The following is a 16371-nucleotide window of genomic DNA, read 5'->3' on the forward strand; positions in this document are numbered from 1 at the left end:
GGTTTGTTACAGGGCCGAGGTGCTTCCCTAAAGTGCTCTGCCTGGATTTTTATGACCCCAATTCACCACCGTGACCCGGGCGCTGCATGGTATCTGAAGCGCGAGAATCGCGCTGTTTTTGGTGCAGCCGAGCACCCCAAAGGAAGGACAGGAGCGAGCACGCTCCAAACAGTGCCCCCGGGGCGAAGCGCCGGTCTTAAACACGCCCCCGGGGCACTTGCCGGCACCATCTTTGGTGCCAGCTTCTCAGTTCAGCCCCAGTCAGGCTGAAGAGCGGCTCGCGCACCAAATAGGGTGCGGCCGCGGAAAGGAGCCGGAGGACAACCTCATCGGAGGCTCCGGCTCCCGTCTTGCCTCCATTCCAGAGGAGCCGCACCTTAGACAAGGGAGGCTGCTGAACTCCACGCAGGACACGGGGAGAAAGGGAGTTCCCATTCCCCCGGTCACTGCGCTAGTGGAGCGAACGCCCTGACTACCTTAAATCTTTGACTTCTGGGCCCCCCCCCCCCTTCGGAGAGGGTCATTAGAGACCCGGGGGACCCCCCAAAGATCAAGGGTCCCCGGAGGAGCCCGTAGTAAATACGAGAGAGAGAGGGTGCTGATCATCCCTCTCCCCCAGACACCGCATGGCCCCCGTGTTGCACACAGGAGCGCCGGGGGCCCCCGTGTTCGTCTCTAGGCACTGGAAGTGCCTTCTCCTACCTGTTTATTGGTTCTACATATATGTGCTTATGTTCTTTTTATGGGCATGTTTAGCTGATATGTATTTATATGACTTGGGAGATATTCACTAATGTTCCTTTTATGGGTATTTAGGAATTGTTCATGCCAAGTGCATATACCTTTTTCTATAATTCCTGACTACTGCTTATGTTGCAGAATCCTGAGTACTTACGTGTTCTAATGTGACAACTGCATATTCTTGCAGAGTATTAGTAACTTGTGTAACCCTTTGACAACTGCTAAGGTAGCAGGGTATTACTTACGTGTAATGTTGGTCTAATTATGTTTTGTACAATACAGATTATTTTTACATAGCTCAGTGTTGTGTTTACTTTGTGGTGTGTATTTTGCGTCACGTGTGTTGTGTGTTGTGCAAACGCTTTATTCATTGCCTCCAGGTTAAGCCTGACTCCTCGTGCCAAGCTACCAAGGGGGTGAGCAGGGGTTATCTTGGACGTGTAACTCCCAAGCCCTGACTAGATTGGGTAGGTTCTGCCTGGCTGAGGTGCATACCCTAGCCAACCAGAAACCCCATTTCTAACACTGCACAAACGTTTTCTGCGACCCAGACAGACACCAGAGACTGTTGCCAAGACCCAAACCACTGCCAGGAAATGAGCTCCTCCTGAATGTCTCCCTTATGTGCCACTGAGACACCTTGGTCACCTTGGACTGCCATTGCTCCTTTTCCTATGTCCCATGGATACCTGACCTGTGCAACAAATCAACTGGGCCACTACACAGAAGTTTTCGTCCACCATCACCCCTCCCTATTGCACTATTCCATCTTTTTCATCACTACAATAAACACCCTTGAACACAATTGACTTTTCTGTGCTTTCTCATACAACAATATGCAATGTTTCAAACTGTATGATCCTGTGCAAATGTCCTGTAATGTGTAAATCCATCCAACACATGTGTGTAATCAGTCTGTAGTTATTACATCAGTACACAGTTGTGACCACACCAACATCTGCAAAAAGGGAAAGCATAAGTGAATTAAGGATTAGAGATAGTGCTTGGCACAACACAGCCACCATACAGCACTTGACTGTAAAGGAGGTATGAACAGTAGTGCAGTCTTACCTGAGTGTCAGTGGAAGTACTTCTGTATGATATGTGTCCTGTTGTCCATATCCTCCTCCTTCTCCTCACTGTCTTCTGTGTCCTCTGCTGCCACAGGTGCATTGTCTTCCCCCCTCCTCCTGCAGGTAGGGAACATTTCGTCTCAGGGCCAAATTGTACAGCATGCAGTAAGCCACCACTATCTGTCAAACTTTATTAAGGGCGTAGTATAGGGATCTCCAGTTACATGGAGGCACCGGAACCTGGCTTTCAGTAGCCCAAATGTACATTCAATTAATTGTACCGAATTTCTGCCCCTGTCCTCGGATTCCTGAATGGTGTCAACAGCCAGGACAGGTTTGGGTAGCCGGTGTCACCTGGAAGTAGTGAGGGACACATATTACTCATGAACAATGGCACAGAGTACAACTTAAGGTGGCATGCATTAACATACATTGGGTGAAGACTCAAGCTCACCTATGAGCCACACTCTCTCCCTCTGTAGTCGTTTCATCACCTGTGGGTTGCTGCTATTGCTCAACAAATAGGCATCATGCATAGATCCAGGAAACTTGGCAGTTATGTAGGAGATGTATTGATCAGCAAGGCACACCATCTGGACATTTATAGAGTGGTAACTCTTCCTATTCCGGTAAACCCGCTCATTTGTCCTGGGAGGGACCAAGGCAATATGGGTCCCGTCAATGGCCCCAATCACATGTGGTATGTGTCCCATGGCGTAGAATCCAGCCTTCACAGTGAGCAAATCTCCACTCTTTGGGAATGAGATGTAGCTGCCCATGTGTTTTAGTAAGGCAGACAAAACTCTTCCAAGCACAATCAAAAACATTGGCTGTGACATTCCTGCAGCCAAGCCCACAGTCACCTGGAAGGAACCATTTGCCAGGAAGTGGAGCACTGACAGTACCTATACTCCAGGTGGTATTGCTGTAGTGCTATGGATAGCAGGAATCAGATCTGGCTCCAGTTGTTGTCACAGCTCAGTAAATGTGGCCCTGTCCAGACGATAGGTGATAATAATGTGCCATTCCTCCAGTGTAGCCAAGTCCACTAGGGGTCTGCACACAGGTGCTTGCCTCCTCCTCCACAGTGGTAGGTAACTAAGTAAACCAAACATGAGATGTGTGTGTGTGACTACAGTAAGTATAGACACACAATATAACAGTACACTGAGCATGTATGTATGTAGCAACTGGAATTGTTGTGGTGTGTACCAACGGTACGTATGACGCACATTAAATTCTCCACCGTGACTACCAGTATTAGGAATTGACAACCGCCTGTCCTGCATGTGTTTGGCGTCATGCCAGAAGGCGGTCTGCACTGCCGTGTAACTCCTCATTGGTTAACATGGAGGTGTATGGAGCACAGGAACCAATGATGAACAATGCATTCGGTGACGGTGTTCACCGCCGCGGACGTGACTGCCATTTTCTCTGTCCCACTTCACTTGATTCCTGACTCTCTAGAGATCAACACCTCCACTGCATGTGCTGCTGTGTCCTGTGTCTGGAACCCACGATGGCCCATGCTACAGGGGAAAAGGGTCCCAGCCTTCACATCGGATGTGTTGGAGAAGCTTGTGGATGGGGTCCTACCCTTGAATGGGCAGTTGTATGGGCCTCCAGACAAACAGATGAGTACCTTATGGGTACACTGGATGCGACATGGCTGCATGAAGATGTATGAGTGTTGAGTTCATGGTTTCCTTCTGTCTGTGTTCTCTATGCAGATCAGCACCCATCAGAAGAAAGGGTTATGGCGTACCATTGTCAAGGACGTGCGGACCCTGGGGGTCCATAGCTGGTGGAGAACCCACTGCAGGAAACGGTGGAAGGACCTGAGATGCTGGGCCTGGAAGACTGCGGAGGCCCAGCTGGCAACGGCCTCCCAACAAAGGAGGGGTGCCCGTCGGACCCTGACCCCCCTAATGGCCAGCATAATGGCAGTGGTAAATTCTGAATTGGATGGGCACTTGAGGGCAACACAGCAGACACAAGGGGGTGAGTACAACCTGTGTGGAATTCATTTTTGTTGCCTGCATGGTGTTTGGGTACAAGGTTCTAGTCAGTGGATGCCCTCATACGCTGTTCTTGTGGTGTCCTGCTTAGCAATGTAGTATGGTATGTTAATTTGGTATTATCAAATAGCTGGAATACAATGGCAGACATGGCTTAGTGAGTCCCAGTAGGTGGGGAGATAGCAGTGTTTGGGTTCGTTTCTTATGTTGTTCCCAGGTAATGGTTTGTCATTGTGGTTCATACTGAACAGTGTTAATCCCAATGAGTGTTGTGATGTGTATGCCATATGTGCTGTTGTTGCTGTAACTGACCATGTGCTCCCTTTCTTTCTCCCCCACCCTCTCTCCTTTTCTCATCCTGTCCTTGTGTATATTAGCATTATCTGGTGAAGGAGCAGGGGCACCGGCGAGTGAGGGAGCTACAGCCCACGGGACACCAAGGGGACGAGTGAGTTAGAGGGCGAGGGGAGTACCACGGGGGGACAGGAGCTGATACTACTGACTCAGATTCCTCTTCCGATGGAAGCTTCCTGGTGGCCCACTGCTTGGTCCTGGGGAGTGCAAAGCCACAGTCTCTCAAGTGGGTGGTTTGCCCACTGCTTGCTCTTGGGGAGTGCAAAGCCACAGTCTCTCTAGTGGGTGGTTTGCCCACTGCTTGGTCCTGGGTAGTGCACATCTTTAAGTTACAATTTTTATGGATAGACAGAATGGATTTGGAATTGTCAGAGACTTTGTCCAGTTGTGGTCACAGAGAGGTTTCATGACCTCTTCTGGTTCACCAATTAGAATTGTGATAGGATTCATGATTTTGTTACAAGCCCTACAATTACCTGAGATGATTGCTGTGGTCAAATGCAGAACACATCAGAAAACAAATGATTTTGTTTCAAAAGGAAATGCTTACGTAGATCAGGTTGTTAGATATTCCACCTTGAATTGTATTTCAACTAATCAAGAATGTCAGAAATTTGAAAATGATTAAACAAATGCAAATTACTCATTAATCACAATTGATACGTAGGATGAAATTAAATCTCGCCAAGAAAATGTGTCTGATGAAGAGAATAGAGAATGGATCAAATTAAAATGTGTTCAAAGAGATGCAGACGATCTTTAGGTCTCAGTTGAAGGACAGGTAGTTCTGCCAAACTGTCTACTGACGCAAATGGTGAGACATTATCATGGTCAAGCACATATTGGCAGAGATGCAATGATTTGAACTTTTAAAAAGTTCGGGTTTAATCCAAAGTTTAGATTGGTTGCTGAAGCAATTTGTCACAGATGGGTCATATGCCAACCAAATAATGTAGGAAAAAGAAAAGTTGTCAATTTGAATCATATTGGAAGAGCAGAAGGGCCACTTAACAGAATGCAAATGGACTTCATTGAAATGCCTGTGTGTGTTGGTTTGAGATACGTGTTGATGATTGTATTTTTAGTCACTGGACTGAAGCTTACCCTACACGTAGAAGTGATAATCTCACAGTAGAAAATCTTTTGCTGAGAGAACTGATACCAAGGTTTGGAATTGCAGCCTCTTTAGAATCAGATAGGGGAAGCCACTTCAATAACAAAATAATAAAATTGCTATGGTCAGCCTTAAAAATTGATCAGAAGTTGCAATGTACCAATCGACCTGAAGCATCTGGATTGGTAGAGCAAATGAATGGTACACTGATAGCATGACTTCCAAAGATGTGTGCATCTTTGAATCTGAAATAGCCAGATGTATTGTCTTTGGTTTCGATGAGCATGAGAAACACACCTAATAGGAAGACAGGACTGTCTCCCCATGAAATCCTCATGGGTAGAGCAATGAGGTTGCCAACTGTTCCTGCAAATGCCCTTGTGAATATAAACAGATGACATGGTGCTGGATTACTGCAAGAATCTAGCTGATGTGGTTCCACGTGAGAAAAACGTGTCTGGAACCTAGGTGGAAGGGTCTGTATCAACTTGTACTTGTGGCCACGACTGCTGTGAAGTGTGCTGGGATTCTGCCAGCCACACAAGGAAAGTGCCCTAGCCACTAGAAGATGAAAATGAGTTGTTGAGAGTACCGACAACTATTGAGCAGTCTCAAGAAGCGAGACTGTGGAAACAGAAACAGAGACAGTGCAAACTGGTGAAGATCCAGGTACCGACTCGCAAATTGTGAATGCGCCTCGCAAATAGGAAGGGGTGTGCCCTTCCTATTTGCAACTCGCATCGCAATGCAGAATTGCTTTGTGACTGCGAATGCGGTCGCAAAGCAGTTCACAGTTACCACCAGTGTCACACTGGTGGTAACTCATTCGCTAAAGGGAAGGGGTCCAAAGGACCACTGCCTACTCTGAAAAAACGAAACCAAATGGTTTCGTTATTTTTTTTATTTTGCAACTCGTTTTCCTTTAAGGAAAACGGGCTGCAAAATAAAAATAAAACTGCTTTATTCAAAAAGCAGTCACAGACATGGAAGTCTGCTGACTTCAGCAGGCCACCATCCCTGTGAGTGCAGGGCCTCGCTATGGGGTCGCAAAATGCGACCCACCTCATTACTATTTATGAGGTGGGTCTTTGCGACCCCATAGCGAGTCACAGACGGTGTCTGAGACACCGTTCTGCATCTGCATTTGCGATTCGGAAATTGCGAGTCGCACAGACTTGCAATTTCCGAATCGCAAATGCGGAAGTTGCTACATCTGGCCCTAGATGTTTTATTAAGAACCTGACAGATTCAAATTCAGACTTAAAAGATCTGAAAGAGCCAGGGTTATGGGAACATGTTGGCAAAAATATGACAAATGTGAGAAATTGGCTGGGTAATCTTGGTAAAGGGATTGTGGGAAAACTTCTAAGACCATTATTGATCGTAATTACTTGTGTCATTTGTACTTGCGGATTTTACAAACTGTATAATGTTAACGTACAAAATCTTTATTCGACTTTCAGCAAGTCATAAAAGACATAACAGTCATAAAAGAACTCCATTTATGGTGCATACATACAATTTCACTAATAAGAAAAAGTCAAGGAGATAAGATAAAAATGGTAAGAATAATAAAAAGATTTAAAAGCCTACAATAAAAACAGTCTAATATGTCAATAAATAAGAATAAAATAGAAGCCCTATCACAATGAGTTACAATTCGATCGCCTCCTCCATAGATTTCCTTATCTTTAATACAGAACATAAAAAATTAGCTAGGATTCCACACATCTCTAAAGAAGATAATGACTGGAGACAGGCATAAGCTGTGCGACACTGGGGTAGATTAATTGTCCTTAGAAGTGGAGCGACTAAACGCTTCCTCTGATAGGCGTAAAAATTACAGAATAAAACCACATGAATTGTAGATTGGGGTGTTTTTGCATCACAGGGACATGGATTTAACACAGTGGTCCAATCATTCATACTTGGAAATGAAACTAGACGGTGGAATGTGTCTAGTCTAAATCTTGTGAGAACGTAGCGGTAGCGAGGAGATACCATGTTTACCAAGTACGGCTGCATACCCTCAGCCGTCAAAATTATTTGATTATGAATGACTGAGGTTTTTTTTTATTCCCCCTCCCATCGTGTGTCTTCTAGATAGTTTAATGCCAGGATACTCAGGTCCTTCCTGGATATCTTCTGTAAGGAAACTGGGTTGGTATAATAGTCTTGCTTGCCCATTTTTTCGAAGAAGGTCATGATGTATTTTAGCCATGGTACCCTTGATGTATATAGTGATTTCGTACAATCGGTCAGGATAGCCTTATTAAAACTGGTGTGTTCCGAAGTCCAGACTTTATGCCATAATAGTAGTGGCTGGATCTTTATCACGTCTGTAATAAAGGGAACCCCGAGTTCGGAATGTGTGACATACGATGAGGTGCCTTTTGGTACCCTCAACAGATGCCGTAGAAAGTCATTTTCCACTGTCTGCACTAGATCACAGTTTGTATGTCCCCAAATTCCTGCCCCGTACGTAACGGCCGGAATACACTTGGCTTTATAGATCTTTATCATGTTGGGTGGTGTAATCCCCCCAAGCCTTTTGGAGAAGAGTCGAAGTGCCGTCGTTGTTTTGGTCAGGTGTACTCTCTTCATCTTCCTGCAGTTGACCCAGGAACCCAGTTTATCAAATGTGATGCCTAGGTATGAAAAGGTTTGCGTCATTTCCACCTTGCTATCTAGAATGGTGGTGTTATAAGTCTTGCCATGCTTCCTTCCGCAGTTCATGATGAAGGTTTTAGAGCGATTAACGGTAAGTCCCAACTGTGTCATGTATGTAATACAGGTTGTTAGAAGTTTCTGGAGAGCTATTGGGGTTCTGGCCATTAATACTGCGTCATCTGCGTAAAGTAATACTGGGACAGGTTGCTTATCTATTTGTGGTACATCTTTACACCTAGTGGCCAATTCTTTGTCTAAATTGTTTATATACATTGAGAACAGAAACGGTGCAAGAGCACAGCCTTGGCGCACTCCTCTGTGTAGACCAAAGAGGCGAGTACATTCCCCTTTTAGGCCGTACCTCACTCTTGCTCTGCACCCTGTGTACATTTCGCGAATAAATTGGATGAGGGCTGGTTCCACCCCCATGTTTTTTAAGATGTCCCACAATTTGTCATGGATTACACAATCGAAAGCTGATGATAGGTCAATAAAAGCCAGGTACAGATTACCTGTTCTAATCTTGGTATACTTTGCGATGATGATGCTTAAGTTTAGGCTTTGTTCCACTGTTCCGATTCCTTTCCGGAATCCATACTGGACCGGGGATAGGACGTTCTTTTCCTCTGCCCATGATTGCAGTCTGTTCAGGATTATTCTCCCTGCTAGTTTAGCTGTTGTGTCCAGCAGGGAGATTGGCCTGTAGCACGCTGGATTAAGGCGGTCACCCTTTTTGTATATTGGAATTATGTTGGAGACTCTCCAGGATGGTGGGGGTCCGCATGTGCTGATGGCCCTCAACGTCTGCGTCAGTATAGGACCCCACAGCTCAATATTGGCCTTAAATATATAGATCGGAACGCCATCGGGGCCTGGGGCTTTCCCTGGTTTGCTGTCACTTATAGCTTCCTCTACTTCCTGGAGGCTAAATTGGGGGGTTAGGTCTAGACGTGGGCCTTCCTGATGGTCGAGGTCATGTGTATGATCTAATGCAGCACTCGTCAGTGAATATATATTAGAGAAATGTGCTACCCACTCTTCCTCAGAGATGGCAATTTCCATTCTAGGAGTGTCTCTATCCCCTAGCACAGGGGAATTTATTGTCTTCCAGAAGAGTATATTATCTTTCTCCTGGCTTGCTATATGGAGGGTTTCCCACAGGTTTATTTTTATAGACAGTTTCCTTTCCTTTATTGCTGACTTATATTCCTGTCTGCGTTTGCGTATGTCACTCATGCATCTTTTTGGGGCATTTAGGGCCTTTTTCAATCTCTTGTGTGCTTGAGTGCAGTTATGGTCAAACCATCCGTACATCCTTTTTTTCCCTATCTTGTCGCTTCTAATAGTGAGGGCTTCTTTGATGGTTTGGGTGATCCTCGTAAACGCACTTAGACATTGTTCAGGATGTGGGTTTTCTCTTAGGCAATCTGCGAAAGCATGTTTACATTGGCATATGACCTGTTTTAATAGAGACTTGGGATCTGTCTGAGACCACTTCATAGTGTATCCATTGCACGGCACCAGTGAAATGTCATCTATCAGTGTGATGCTGTCTTCCCTATCTACTAAAGGGAGGGATAGTAGGAGATTTATGCTCTGGGGGTAGTGATCACTAATTGCGATGTCGTGCAAAGTATAGTTTGTAAGATGGTGTGCGAAGTGGGTGGACATTAGGACATAATCGATCACTGTGTTTGCGCCCCTTCCATTGTACGTTGGTTTGAAGTGTGGTTCGTCCGAGAGTAGTTCATTTACAATGGATAGGTTATAGGTTTGAGCTAACAAATTCATTTCATCTCCTTGGATGTTATGAGAGAAGTGAAGGCTTGAACCTATACCTTCCGAGTCCCATCCACATATCTTATCTGAATTTACTTTACACGGATGGACATTAAAATCACCACCCCATATCAGTAGGATCTCACGGTTATTTTTTTCACCTATTTTTTTTAAGTCATTTCCCATTTTCACGAGAGTATTGGAAAATTCTCCAGGAGGAGCATTGTTATAAAAGTTAATAATGTACAAACTGTATAAACTGAATAAGAGAAAAAAAATGAAAAATCAGAGGAGGGAAGAATTGAGACTTGAAAAACTGAGAAGCAAACAATTTTATGGTTTAATACAAACTAAAAATTGGAGAAATACAAGAAAGAATAAATGTATTATAGAGACTAGGTTTTAGGCCTGCACAAATGAATGAATGAATTAATTAATATTGTTTTGTGATGAAATATATAGTCATCAGAGGAGGGATTGTTAGAGTGTGAAAATTACTTATAAAATTGTGTGATTAACTGAAAGAAAAACATGCATTTTAAAGTGCAAGGCTGAAATTAAAATGAGGCCTACACTGATAATTCAAAGATATTTCGAAAAAGGAAAATAAATCACTGTCTAATTAAATGTATTTTATGTTTTTTGTAACTGAGAGTAATGAAGAAATAATAAGTACATGTTCAAAAAATAAAAAGTTTGAGGCCCATATTCATACTTTTTTAGTGCTGCATTTGCATCATTTTTTGATGCAAAGTCAGCGCAAACTTACAAAATACAATTCTATTTGTTAAGTTTGCACTGTTTTTGCGTGAAAAAATGACAAAAGTGCAGCGCTAAAAAAGTATAAAGTTGGGCCTGATTTTTATGAAATATTGTACACCGCACATTTTACTGCTTTTTTTTAAAAGACCTATGTTAAGCTTATTCAGAATGAATGAAATAAATCTGTTGGTTAGGAAGTTTTCTATTCTTTCTGAAACATCCTGTGTGATGATCTAATATCCATGAGAAATATTATTGTGCTGTATTTTGAAACATTTGTTTAGTTCCTGCCAGATAGCGTTCCACAGAAACCAATGGCATTCAGTAGCTTTATGCAGTTTGAAACATTTTATTTCTACGACGGAAATTGGTAATGGCAGTGAAAGGAGCTGAACTAATGAGGGAGAAAAGAACTGCAACATGAAGAAATGTGCTTTAGTTTTAATTCTGTCCAGAACCACCCTATATTCTAACCAATGGCAGATTATCTAGTTACTTTTTTTGGACTTTAATATTGTAATGTAAGCTCACTTTGAGGAGATTTTGCGTTGTCCTTTGCTGTGATCAGTCTTATGCAGAATTCTTCCCGGCTGATTAGAGCACAGTTCTTCCTTGTTCCTGGCTGTGTTCAGAAGTGCTTTTATTTTTGTTAGTGAAATAATGTGCTATGTGCCACTGACAGTTCAGATGCATTAAGGCCATATATTACTGATCTGTTCCCATATATGTCACTGTCCACTGAAGATGACCAAAAGATGCTACACTGAATAAAACATTTCTGCCTGCTGAACCCATTAAGGAGAGGCATAACCAAAATTGTGCATTTGTCTTACTTGCAGGTTTTCATGTTTTTCTCTTCTAGGAACCCAATCACTATTTTTGCTAGCACCATAGATAGATGTTTTGCAAACATTTTTTTTCTTCTTTTTCTTTTTCCATGAAGTCCAACATGTTTAATCTAATTAGGGTAATAGCTAGAATGTCACATTCTGAATTTGGCTGCGCAAAATAACTGACTGTGAATGATTTATCTGTCTTAACTCAATGTATTCAATCTCAACTGTGCATCTGATATTGCTGATTTTGTATATGGTGATCCTTGAGTGCCTAATAATTCATATTCTGTCAAAGCTGAGATTCTTTTGAACGTTTGGTCAACCTGTGTTATTCATGTATCTTTATAATTTGGTTTTGCGCTTGGTTTACGTGATCTTAGCATTGTTAATATAAAGGGCCATACATTTTTGAACTTAACTAAATTGGTGTGGCGATTCATAGCCAAATAGGTCATGGTATGTTTAAATTACTGACTAATGTTGATGAATGAGGGTATTGTTTTGTTTTGTTATTGTTGACTTTGTTTTTTTCAGAGCCAAGCACTCACACCTATCTGAGTCCAAAGTTTCATTCAACCTCATGAGGTTAGATGGTTGTTTACTCTTAAAATAAATTATCAAAATAAATATAAGGCAGGACACGCCCACCCAACATGACGTACTTATAATTAGGAGGACCGGCCATTGACCGTAATGAAGTGTGTATTTACTATTCTAACTCCACACGTGCTTTGATAGTAGGGAAGGTTATAAAGCGGACTGAGGCAACTATAACTGCTCTTTTAGTTTTTTGATACACTCGCTTGAAACTACCTAAACTCACTACAGGGACCGGTCCTCATAATGCACAGGTCCTCACAAGGATAGTGTTTGTCTTGAACTTTCAGAGTTTACCTATGCCATGAGGACCGAACCGGTCCGCACAGCGTGGACTATATGTGCCCACAGTGTGTGTGTGTGTGTGTGTGTGTGTGTGTCTGTCTGTTTTTTTTCCATTCTTTCCACCATTGCCAGGGAATACTTTTGAAGACTGTTTGTGAGGGTGGGATAATGTCAATACTCAAACCTTCAAACTCTCCTAAAAAAGCAATGAGCACTCACCAATGTTCTGTATTTATTGCATGTAACAGATCAAACAAATGCGTTTCGGCTACACTGCTTTATGAATGTTTGCACCTCAAAAAGGTTGAGTCCTTTTAAACTGTTTCAAACATACTCTCATTAGAAGATCGCAAATGGACATTGAAAAGGGACTTTGCCAACATAATCCTTAATATAGTGTTTTTGGCTGCCATATTACATGTTTCGTTTCCATCAATTTCAAACCAAGTGACAGTATCCATGTGTTCCTGAAATAGAAAGGAAACGTTTCCAGATATCACAGTCTGCCTTGGATAGGCATATTTAGGAAAAAACTTTGATAACAATATATCCATAAACATGAGATGGCAGAGAAAATTCTCAACTTACTTAGTCCTTGGACAATAAATAATGCCCTGGATGTGCTGTCATTTATCCACGGGGGAGCATCATCAATTTGATTGTCTCTTTTGAAGAATTTACCCCTCATTGGGACCGAAAATTAACAATAACTGAGTACATATCCATGAAAGTCAGTTCAATAACGGTTCATCCTTCAATTAAATAATCTTCAGTTGTCAGCCACCGGAATTACCTTGTGCCTGGGTAATTCTGTTAACTGTGGCGGTTCCAGCAGCTTGCAGATACCAAACATTCCATTAGTTCTACCATTGCTGCCAAACTCTTTTGAAGACTGGCGCCTCAGTTTGTAAAGGTGGGCTCACGTCAATACTCACAACCTTCAAACGTTCCAAAAAAAATCAATATTAGTATACATATATTTACAGATAGATAGATAGATAGATAGATAGATAGATAGATAGATAGATAGATAGATAGATTGAAAATCAAAGGTTAGAGTGAAGTTATATTTAGGTATTGAAATAATACTAATCAGTTAAAAAAAACTTGGAAGTTCACTGAACAAAAAGCAAAGGTTAAAATTATGTTATAGTTAAGTGAACATGTAAGTTCAAGCCTCAGATTTTAAAATAAATAAACACTTTGAAGGTCAACATTATAGTTTACTGGGCTAACTATAGTTTGTGCCCCCACCAGACCCAGTCTTGTTAACACTGATGTCATTTGAGATATCATCAGTGATGTAATTGAGCAAGTCATGAGTGATGCAGTCTATGAGATCATAAGCATGGAAAGCCTATTGACTCTGGTGCGGTTCGTTCCTGTTTTCAGCACTTGCTCCAGCCATGCCAGTGGGATAGCATTTTATTGAGACAATTGGGAGAACGCTGGGTGGGGGCGAATTTTGTGGATACCTGCATATTCAAATGTTTACATCACAGAAATGCAAGAAAATGTGCAATTTTAAAGAAAGTTTGAGTTTTCAGGGCACTGTGGGTATGGAAACATAGTGCAATCCACAAGAGGCACACCAGCCTTAACTACCCTGGGTGTCCAGTTTAAAGAAATGCCTGGGTTTGGTAGGCTTCTCTGGGTGGGTGATGAGCTCGGGCTCAAATACCACAACTATACACTGTTGGACCTGGCCCTTTCTGAAGGGTCTCCCCAACCATTTTCCCTTTATCCCTCCTATTTTCTCAATTCAATTTTGTTGGCCTTTGGACTTTGTGCCTGTTACTACTGCTAATCTTTCTAAGGTGCGTGTGCTCACTCCCATAAACGTGGTAAAATTGACCTACACCCAATTGGAGCATCTAATTGCCTCTTTGCAGTTTTAAACAACCAATTCAACCAGGCAAAATTAATCCCTTTTCTTAATATATATGTCATCTGAAGGTAGGCCCTAAACAGCCCATAGAGCAGGGTGTGCTGTATTTACAAAGTACATGTACTTGTAAGATATATATGTCCTAGTAGTGAAAAACTTGCAAATAAATTTTTCACCACTATGAGGCCTACCCCTCCCACAGGATAACATTGGGCTAGCCTATTACATTTAATAAGTGGTAAATTCTGTTTGGGACCACGTAGAAGTGGCATGTTTGGTGTCTAAAGACCCTGCTACCTGAAGACTGCCCTTTGCCATGAGGGGGCTGCCCTGCTTCTTGAGACCTGCTTTGCTGCTTGAGCCCTAGACTACTGGGGCTATTTTACTGGCCTCATGACCTACAGATATACAACAAGCCCCAACAGCTTGGACCCTGTAACATTCCTGAATTTAGTTCTATCTTACAAGTGGTGTCCATTGGTTGCCCATTGAACCTGCAGAGATCGTCAACCTGTAGGCTGGTGTGCACAGCCTTACAAATTTATCATGCACATGCTCAGGGGATGACACTGTATGAGACAGAGATTAGGTGAATTGTAAAATAGACACCTTGACTAGATTCAAGAACACGTTTGTGAGGTTGTGTTTTAACTTCTCATATCTATGTTCCACTGTTCTTTAGTTTAGGGCTTAATTAAATAGCCCATTTAGCCAACCTTCGACCTCTACTCTATTGGTTAAGACTCTATACCACTCATGAGCTCAAACTATAAGGATGGTTTTAAGGAGCTCAGAGCCCTAAATTGAAATTGTAGAAGACCATGGCTCAGCTATGTGAAGGGCAGTCATTTTTTGAATTTGGGAGAGATGTGGGGTAATCCATCATCTATACCCACTGGGGCCGGTGCATAGAGGCTGCTAAAGGAAAGGTGCTGGTCTCATGTTTTGGATTGCTGGTGCAGAACAGGTCCCCAGGGTCGTCCCCAGGGTGATCTGGTTGAGAAATCTTTGGACCATAAAGTTGTTGCTAACTTTGAGGTTTATCTTGAAAACATCATGCTACCAGTAGTAAACTCTATGAGAAATTTAGATTGTGGACCTTACCGATAAATTGTTTCTACTCAAAATGGCTTCTGAAAATTAAAAAGTTCGATACATGTCCAGTGTGCAAACAAGAAGCAGAAACTAAGCAACATCTACTTTTTTTTCTGCAGCGTGTATGACAATATCAGAAAGAAATGGGTCTGGCCACTTTGCAAACTATTGAGAGTAAGGTAGTATTTCAATGCACCGGGAATCCTCAAGACAGATACCAGTGATGTTGCTGTTTTCAGCATGATAAAATGATGTACCTTCCATAGAGAATGGCATTGAGGAATGATTTAAGATGATGACTGTATGAATTAACAGCTGATTGTTAGTTGACAGAACCAAAAACCTTATATAATGCTTTTGTATAGGCATTCTCATGATGTATAGTGTATATATAGTGTAAGAAATGGGGTCTTTGGTTGGCAGTCAGGTTACCCCCTGTCCAAGTAAGGATCCTCACTCTAGTCAGGGTAAAAGAGAATCACCCTCAGCTAACCCCTGCTTACCCCCTTGGTAGCTTGGCACGAGCAGAAGGCTTAACTTCAGAGTGCTAGGTGTAAAGTATTTGTACCAACACACACAGTAACTTAATTAAATCGCTACAAAATGACACAACACAGGTTTATAAAATAGGAAATATTTATCTAAATAAAACAAGACCAAAACAACAAAAACCCACAATACACAAGTCAAGTTATCACTAAAAATGCTAAAAGAGTCTTCATGTAGTTTTAAACACACACTAACGCTGTTAGCGTGAAAATGTACCTTGGGTGCATCAAAAATAACCCTGCACGGGTGAGTGTGCGCCAAAAAGGACTTGCGATGGGTCGATGTCACTCACTCACGAGACCTTGCATAATTTCTCCTTTAGTCGGGTCAGCATGCGTGGTTTCTTCTCTCCGCAGGAGAGCGATGCGTCAATCCAGTCAGCACTCTTGGGTCTGGGCAGGCCTTGCGTAGTTTTTACATTTTTGCATGCCCAGCGGTGTTTGCGTCGGACATCCAGCCGTATTATGATCCGAAAACTACACAGTGCATGGGTTGTGATCTCACCAGCATCCGTCAGCGATGCTGTGCATCGTTTTTCCAGCCCCGGGCATCGACCTTCAGGTCACATTGCAGACGAGTGTCGATTTTCTGCCACGAAGCCGGCGGCGGT

This window comes from Pleurodeles waltl, chromosome 12, assembly GCF_031143425.1.
Source record: "Pleurodeles waltl isolate 20211129_DDA chromosome 12, aPleWal1.hap1.20221129, whole genome shotgun sequence".
Lineage (NCBI taxonomy): Eukaryota > Metazoa > Chordata > Amphibia > Caudata > Salamandridae > Pleurodeles > Pleurodeles waltl.